The 8,659-nt window shown below is 42.3% G+C and overlaps 1 pseudogene; it reads left to right on the forward strand.

The window, feature by feature from the left end:
- The first annotated feature begins 4,188 nt into the window (after positions 1-4,188).
- On the forward strand, positions 4,189-4,621 carry LOC101969926 (coiled-coil-helix-coiled-coil-helix domain-containing protein 2 pseudogene; annotated as a pseudogene).
- Positions 4,622-8,659: the final 4,038 nt, after the last annotated feature.

The raw sequence follows: 8,659 nt of genomic DNA on the forward strand, positions 1-8,659 counted from the left end.
CTAAGGACTGCAGAACTTAAGATCATTTTGGGCAGAAGGATTGCCCAGGGCAATGAATATTTGAATGCCTTTTGTGTGCCAGGTACTGTGGTTGGTGTTGGTACTGTAAAGTTTGATGAGAGACTACCCCTGCCCTGAAGTGAGGATTTACATGTCAGTGGAAGCTTGAGCACCGTGCCAAGGGAACAGGATCAGCCACTGAGCCCAGCCTGCAAAGGATGGAGGGAGGCTTCCTGAAAGAGAGGGTTCCTAAGCTGAGTCTAGCATTTCATGAAGAAAGCTAGGAGTATATCACACTTAGGAGAACAAAGAATCAAAGCAGCCAAAAGTTAAAGAAAAAATTTAGAATAGTAGAATAGAAAGGACTTTAATTATCCAGGATTTTCTCTGATGAAGTAGACTTAATCTTAGGGTGTTCTCCAAAAGCAGAGTTATCATGAGTGTATTTATAAAGTGAGCTCTGTGAGAACTCTATTTCCTTCTCTACTGAATCCCAAGAAGATAGAATAGTGCCTAAAATATATTTGAATAAAGGAGATAACTCCAGGGGAAAAATTGCATTTAACCCCAAATTAGTTAAATATTTATACCTAAGATTCTTTAGAGTTCAAAATGGGACTTACCCCAGCTGTATAGCTTCCTTGGGTAACCTAGAGTATGAATTTATCTCCATGTTCCCAGAACTTGGCCTGGATCTTGGTGCATGGTAAAGGGTCAGTAAAACTTGCTTGCTTTTTTTTTTTTTTTTTTTTTATTCTGGGGACCAAACCTAGGGTCTTGTACATGTCAGGCAAGTGCTATACCACTACCTCCAACCTTTGAATTTCTTTACTTGGTGCAGGTTTGGCCTGCCTTTCACACATGGGATGATCTACTGAGGGTAGGCATTCCAGGCTGTTGGGTGGGGTTTGGCACTTCTCTGGCTAGCTTTGCTGCTAGTGCAGGGAAAGCTCTTTTCCTCCAGCCTAGATTTGTCTATGGAGGAACTTCTGCCAGATAATGTCCTGGCCTCTTGCACATCCTTTCCTCCTTTTCCAGAGGAGGAAGGAATTTCAATAAAATTCTGTGCTAATATGAATGTCAGCAGCATGCAAACTGAGGCACTCCTGTTGGCCTCTATCCCCTGCCCACCCTGTTCTTAATGGAAACTGGATAAGATTACACTCTGATGGGGGAGGGGAGAAACAGGAGGTATTAGGGAGAAACAGAAGCCATTAGGAGCTACCTGTTTCAGTGTGCAGCCAATTGGGCACATTAACAAATGTCATCACCTTAAACTTTTGTGCTTTTTAGATAGTCCAAACTGAATGAAAATTAGTTTTCTTGTTAACTTTGCAATAACATAATCTTGCATTTTTAGTCAATTTAAAATTTTGGCCCTTGCTCATCTTATGGCAGGTGACCTCTACTGGCTCATCTTTCTCAAAGAAGAGCAAATCTAACCAAAAGCTGTAAGCTGTGAGGATCCCCCCACTTTTCCCTCACTTCTCAGGGCCAGTGTGAGGCAGGGGATATCCAGGGTCCACACTGGGATGGGACCAGATCAGCTCTGAAGACACAATCTGAACAGTAATAAAACTGACACTTCAGTTTCCATTCTGTTTTATGTCTGAGTTGGTACTGAATGTGGGAGGAGAGGAAAACATTATTCCTCATTCTCCTCAAATCCTACAGTCACTTGACCCTTATCTCCATGAGGATCTGAGACTTACATATTCTCAATGGACTAACATAGATTAGGGAATTTGCTTTCATGAATTAGTGAGCTCAGCCATCTACTCTTGTGTCTATGTTTAGTGCATATTTTAGTATGTTGTTGCAGTGTAGGGTCAGAATATAAAGCAACTGGAGACATTATTTATGGTGTAAGGGGTCCCTCCAGTTGGAGGTTAGCATTTTAATTGGAATCACTGGGCTAGTTGCCATGTGCAGGTCTCTCTGCCCAGCAGTTTGCATGTTCCAAGCAGCTGTAGGCTTGTTTTCAAGATAAGAAAGAATGTCTGCCCTCACTGAAGCATACTGTTTCATCTGCCTAAGTAAGCCCGTGTGCTCATCTCAGTAGTTACAGGATGTACAGGTGAGCACCCTGGAAGCTCTGGAAGATGAATACTCTTGTTTCTGATCCCCACATGGGTACCAAATAGTGTTTTGTTTTTTAAATCCCCTCAAGTTTATTATTTACAAACTTATTTTCGAAATACTCCTAGGAAATGCATGAATAAAGTATAAAAAGAACAAAGTTATGTATTCAATATACCAAATATACCTTTATTGATGAAGATGATCTGGTTTGTTGTTTTAGTCAGCTTTTTCACTGCTGTGACTAAAAGATCCAACCAGAACAATTGTAAAAGAGAAAAGTTATTTGAGGGCACATAGTTTCGGAGGTCTCAATCATAGACAGCAGACTCGATTCTTTGGGGCTCAAAGTGCGGCTGAACATTTTGGTGAAAGAGCGTGGCAGAGGGAAGGAAGCAGCTCACAAGGTGATCAGAGAGAGATTCCACTTGCCAGATACAAATATATAACCCAAGCTGTGCCCCCCATAAACCACTTCGTCCAACCACATACCTCCTCTGCCTCCAGTTACTACTCAGTTAATCCCATCAGGGATTAATTTGCTAATTAGGTTAAGGCTATAATCCAATAATTTCTTCTTCAAACCTTGCATTGTCTCACAGATGAGCTTTTGGGGGATACCACATCTAAACCATAACATTTTTGTAAAACAAATTTTAAAGAAATTTAACTCTATATCCTTCAGCAACTAATCCCTCTTTTCTTTCTTTGTCTTTATAGCAAAACTGCTCAAAAGATTTGTCTATATTTGTTTTCATTTCCTCTCCTCCATTCTCTTCTGAACCCAACAATGGTGGACAGCCTCTGATGGCTCACAACAGTCCCCACATCCTGCTATTTATGTTCTCATATAATTTCCTCCCCTGGAGTGTTAGTCAACTTTTTGTCTCTGTGACCAAAATAACTGATGAGAGCCTTAGAGAAGGTAAAGTTTGTTTTAACTCCTGGTCCCAGAGGTTTAGTCCCTGGTCAGCTGACTCCATAGCTCTGGGCCTGAGATAAGGTGGAAGGACATGGGGAGGAAAGCAATTAGCTCATGTTACCAGGAAATAGAGAGAGCATGAGCAGCCAGGGGCAAGATATATATTCCCCAAGGGCACACCCCCTGTGACTGCTTCCTCCAGCCATGCTTCACCTGGAGGAATTAATCCATCGGATTATCAATCCATCAGATGGGTCACTCCACTACTGAAGTCATAGTTCTCATGATCATTTCACCTCCATAAACCACTTCCTCCAACCACATACCTCCTCTGCCTCCAGTTACTACTCAGTTATTCCCATCAGGGATTAATTCGCTAATTAGGTTAAGGCTATAACCCAATAATTTCTTCTCCAAAACTTGCATTATTTAACATGAGGTTTTTGGTGAACACCTTATATCCAAACTATAACCCTTGAAAATGTGGGCTGGGCAGCAGAAGGGTTGAAATGACTTATGAAAAGAAGCTAATTATCATATATCATTAGAGAAATGCAAATTAAAATAACATACTACCATGCACTAATTGGAATGGCTCAACTACCAACCACTGAAAACTCCAAATGTTGGTGAGGGTATGGAGTAACATGGGACTCTTGTTCATGGCTGGTGGGAAAGCAATTTGGAATATTTGGAAGACAGCTTGGTAGTTTTTTACAAAACTAATTTATTTTACCATAAAATCTAGCAGTAATGCTCCTTGGTATTTATCCAAGGGAGTTGAAAACTTATATTCACATGAAAACCTTAATTCATAATTGCCAAACTGAGGAACAACCAAGTTTTTCTTTAGTAGGTAAATGGATAAACTATGGCACATTTGGACCATGGGATGTTATTCAGAACCAAATAGAAATGAGCTATCAGGTCACACAAGGACATGCAGGAACCTTAAAGGCATATTACTAAGTGGAGGAACTCAATATATAAAGGTTATATACTGTATGATTCCAACTATATGACATTTAGAAAAGGTAATACTGGAGACAGTGAGAAGATCGGTGGTTGCCGGGGGTTGGGGATGGTGGAGAGGAATGAATAGATGGGACAGGGGACTTTTTAGAATAGTGAGACTAGAAATAATGCATGATAGGCATTTCTAGATGCTGAGCCACCACATACTTAGAATGCCATATGGAAGCCAGAGCCACACTTCCCACATGGTCCCCTGGCTAGCAGGTCCCTCAAATGACAGCTGTACCCAAGCCAGCACCAGTGGCTCATCCCACCACCTGCAGTTGGTTCACCTGCTGCTGCACCCTGGCAGCTGGGTCTGATGGCTCAGATGGCAACCCCTGCAGCTGGTGTGGCTGTGGGCTCTGCAATGGGGTACACACTGGGCCATGACATCACTGGGGCTTCAGTGGATGAAATAATGCTGATATCACTTACTGGGAGCCTCAGGAAACCCAGCCAGAACAGCAGCAGCAACCTGGTGGGGCTCTCTTTTAGGAGAGAAAACAATTTTTGGAGTGTACCCAGAACCAGGGTGAGGTTAAGCTCTGTGAGGGTTTCAATGAGGAGCCCGCACAGCGCAGAAATGCAAATGGATTAGTCTAATCTAGAAGTTCAATTGAAGAAGTAGAAAATCAGCTCTGATGACCAAGTTTCATCAGCATAAAAATGTAATTGATAGTGAAAGTAGGAAAAGTAAAACCATAAGTTAGACCTCTCTTGGGGCTGGGGATGTGGCTCAAGTGGTAGTGCGGTTGTCTGGCATGCGTGCGGCCTGGGTTCGATCCTCAGCACCACATATCAACAAAGATGTTGTGTCCGCCGATAACTAAAAAATAAATATTAAAAAAAATCTCTCTCTCTCTCTCTCTCTCTCTCTCTCTCTCTCTCTCTCTCTCTCTCGGAAAAAAAAAAGTTAGACCTCTCTTAATAGCTTCATTGTTTCTGAATGGCAATGCAAGAGTTCTCTAACTGTATTGAAGTTCACCAAGTTGATGCAGGATCTGGGGCTGGATCAATGTTTGTGCAGTCTCCTTAAACCATCTGTTTTGATGTTATTCTTTTGAGTTAATTAGAATAAAGTGATTTTCTCCCAAAAACAAAAACAAATTTTGCATTGTAAGTGTGGATACATATCATTATACATGTCAAAACCCATAGAACATAGAACACAGAGTGAACCCTAATATAAGCTGTGGCTCTGGTTTGTAATGATGTGTCAGTGTTGTGTTAGAAATATTGAGGTACCACAAGAAATCAGGCACGTGATCTAAAGTTACTCCTTAAGGCAAACTGTACTTCTGCAGTAGGGAATGCTACTGAACAAAGTCTGCAAGCAAGCACGCTTGGGCGAGCAGTATGCCTGTTCTTACCCCTAATGCAGCGCTGCCCCTTGCTCTGATAGGAGAAGTTTGGGATTACAATTTACATGATGGGCTAATTTTAAAATTAGGGCGGGCAGCTGGGCATGGTGGCTCAGGAGGCTGAGGCAGGAAGATCACGTGTTCAAAACCAGCCTCAGCAACTTATTAAGGCCCTAAGCAACTCAGCAAGACCCTGTCTCTAAATAAAATACAGGGCTGGAGGTGGGACTCAACTATTAAGTGTCTCTGGGTTCAATTCTCGGTACCAAAAACAAACAAACAAACAAACAAAAAACTGAGGCAGACAAAAGAAAGAGCTATAGTTAAAATGGCCACGATTGTATTTTACATCCCAATTTCACATTTAAGGCTAAATACTATATTTTGAAAATGGACCACTGGAGTTTCTGTTTCTCACCAACTATAACGAATGCACTGCTCTAGTGCGGGATATTGCTGGTGTGTGGAGGGAGAGGAGGTGGTGAGAACTCCCCTATTTTCTGCTCAATTTTGCTGTGAATCTAAAAAAGCTCTTAAAAAAAAAAAAAGTCTTAAGAAAGAGTGATGTGATGTCACTCCCTGGAATAAGTTAAAGAACTCAGCTTCCGTTTTGGCCACCTTCCATCCAGCGCGCGTTCTGTCCTGTTCCATGTTCTGTAGGAAGCAAGCGGCTATGCTGTAAGCTGACCAGGGACAGGCCCACTTGGTAAGAAATAGAAGTCTCAGGCCAACGGCCAACAGCCATCTGAGCCCCCACTGGGAGCCATGTGAGCGACTTGGAAGGGGATCCTCCTCCATCAAGCCCTGAGGTGACTCCAGCCCTCGAGGGCACCTTGACTGGGGCTACCAGTGACACCCAGAGCCAGTGACACTGAGCTGAGCTGCAGCCAGATTCCAGGCCCACGAGAGCTGTGAGGAAATAAGTGTTCATTGCTTTAAGCTGCTAAATATGGGGTAAGTTGTCATGCAGCAATAGATAACAGTGCACCCGGTTGTCCTCCTGGAGAGAGTTCAAGGTCAGCAGGGATTCCAGTCTTTGCCTTTGTTGGCCCTCTCAGCCCTGTGATCATCTTCTCCTTGAAATACTTCTCTTTGAGGGCTCTTGCTTCATTCCCACTTTCTCAGTTTTTCTCCAATCTTGTCTGCTTAAATTCGTACTCCTTGTATCTGGAGCCTAACTTTACCAAGTTGTGTTCTCCAGGGCTCAGCCCTCGCATCTCAAGTCTTCTTGAGCAACTCTAATCTAGGTAACGACTGCACCCAGTCATCCAATTTCAAATGCCATTTTGACCTGATGACTTTTACATGTTTTTCTAAGTCTAGACTGTTATATGACTATTACGTGACTTGCAGACTCATATACCCAACAGTTCACTCAGCTTTTGCACTTAGATTTGTTTCTGAGAGGCATCTCATATTTAGCTTAGGTAAAAGGAAACTCTTGATTCCTCCCCCCCTTAAAAATTGATCTTTCCACCAATGCAGTTTCATTCTTCTGTCATCTCACGGCAGGACCTAGAAGGCATCCCAGACTCTCCTCCTTCTCTTGCATCAACAGCAGATCCTATCAGTTCTGCCTCTAAATTCCACATCTGACCACTTCCTAACTTTGGCAAGGCTCTAGTCTCTGTCCTGACAATTTTAACTTTGCTTCCTTATTTGCACCTAAACTACAGCTTGCTTTCTTTCTTTCTTTCTTTCTTTCTTTCTTTCTTTCTTTCTTTCCTTCATCTATCATCTATTCTTTCGATGTCAGGAATCAAACCCAGGACCTTGGGCATGCTAAAAAAGTGCCTCATGCATGAGCTGAGCTATACCCCCAGTGCCAGAGTAAGCTATTTAGAACATGAATAATATCATCTTCTCTGCTCAGTTCCTGAGTAACCTCTCATTTTTTTTTCAATGTAAAGCTAAAGCCCTGGGAGGGGATATAGCTCAGTGGTGAAGCATCTGCCTAGGTCTTGGGTTCAAGTCCAGCATTGAAAAACAAACAAAAAAAAACACAGTCCTTTCTGTGGTTTATATGGCTATATGTGGTTTGTCCTTCTTTTCCTCTCTGTCCTGCCTACTGACATTCTCTTCCTTGCTCATTTATTTCCACTACACTGGCCTCTTTCCTATCCCGCAAACATTGGGCCTTAACACTTGCTGTTCCTGTGCCTTCAATGCTTTTTCCCTCAAGCTTCATTTTGACTCACACTGCCTCTTCCTTCAGATCTCCATTCATAAGTCACCTATTATGGCTGAATTGTGTTTCCTCAAATTCATATGTTGAAGTCCTAACCCTCAGTGTAATCATATTTGGAGATAGGCCCTTTTGGAGGTGGGTTAAGGCTATGATAATGGGGCCCTTAGCACCAATGTCTTTATAATAATGAGAGACTCCAAAGACCTTTCTCTCTCCCCACACATTGTGCAGAGGGAAGTTCAGGTGAGGCCCAGCAAGAAGGAGGCAGCTACAAGTTAGGAAAACAGGCCTCACCAGAAACTAACTGGTGCCTCGATCTTGGTCTTTGAGCCTCCAGAACCATGGAAAATAAATTTCTATTTTTTAAGACACCTAATCTGTGGCGTTGTATTGTAGTAGTCCAAGCAGACTGATGCACAGCAGAAGGGAGGTCTTATGTGAAGGTTTAGTGTCATCTGCCAGCGCCTCTCATCTCTCCTGCATGCTTAGCCCCCTTAATCTGTTTCTTGCTTTGAATCATCACTTTAACCACCTTTTCTTCCTCTAACCTGAAGAACATCAGCACCACGAGGCAGAAACTTGAACCCACAGCAACCAGACTGTATTTGACGCCCTCACTTCATGATTGTTAAGTGCTTATAATTGAATTGGGGCAAAAACTCCACTGTGCTAACATTGCTTCAAACTCTGCAAACTACTGGTGCTCAAAAGGAAGAAAACACTGTCAAAAATGAGCTGTAATCACAGTGGTCCCCTAATTTATGTAGTCTCATCTATATTATTCTTAGAATCAATTAGGGATTTCATTTGAAATAGAATTAGGTAATAGAAATCTAATGACAGGGGCTTAACCAAATAGCAATTTTATTTTCCTCTCTTAATATTTCAAAGGAACCTAGTGTCTTTCTCTCGTTCTGATCAGCCATCCCTAAAATATAGCTTCTGTTTTTTCTAATTGACTCCTCATAGTCACAAGATGGCTGCCGCACATCCAGCAGCTCATGGCTGCTGCACATCCAGCATCTCATCTGCATTCCAAGCCAATAGGTTGAAATGGCAAAATTAAATGACAACCGAGTTAGCCCTTTTAAA

This window comes from Ictidomys tridecemlineatus, chromosome 2 (genome assembly GCF_052094955.1).
Source record: "Ictidomys tridecemlineatus isolate mIctTri1 chromosome 2, mIctTri1.hap1, whole genome shotgun sequence".
Lineage (NCBI taxonomy): Eukaryota > Metazoa > Chordata > Mammalia > Rodentia > Sciuridae > Ictidomys > Ictidomys tridecemlineatus.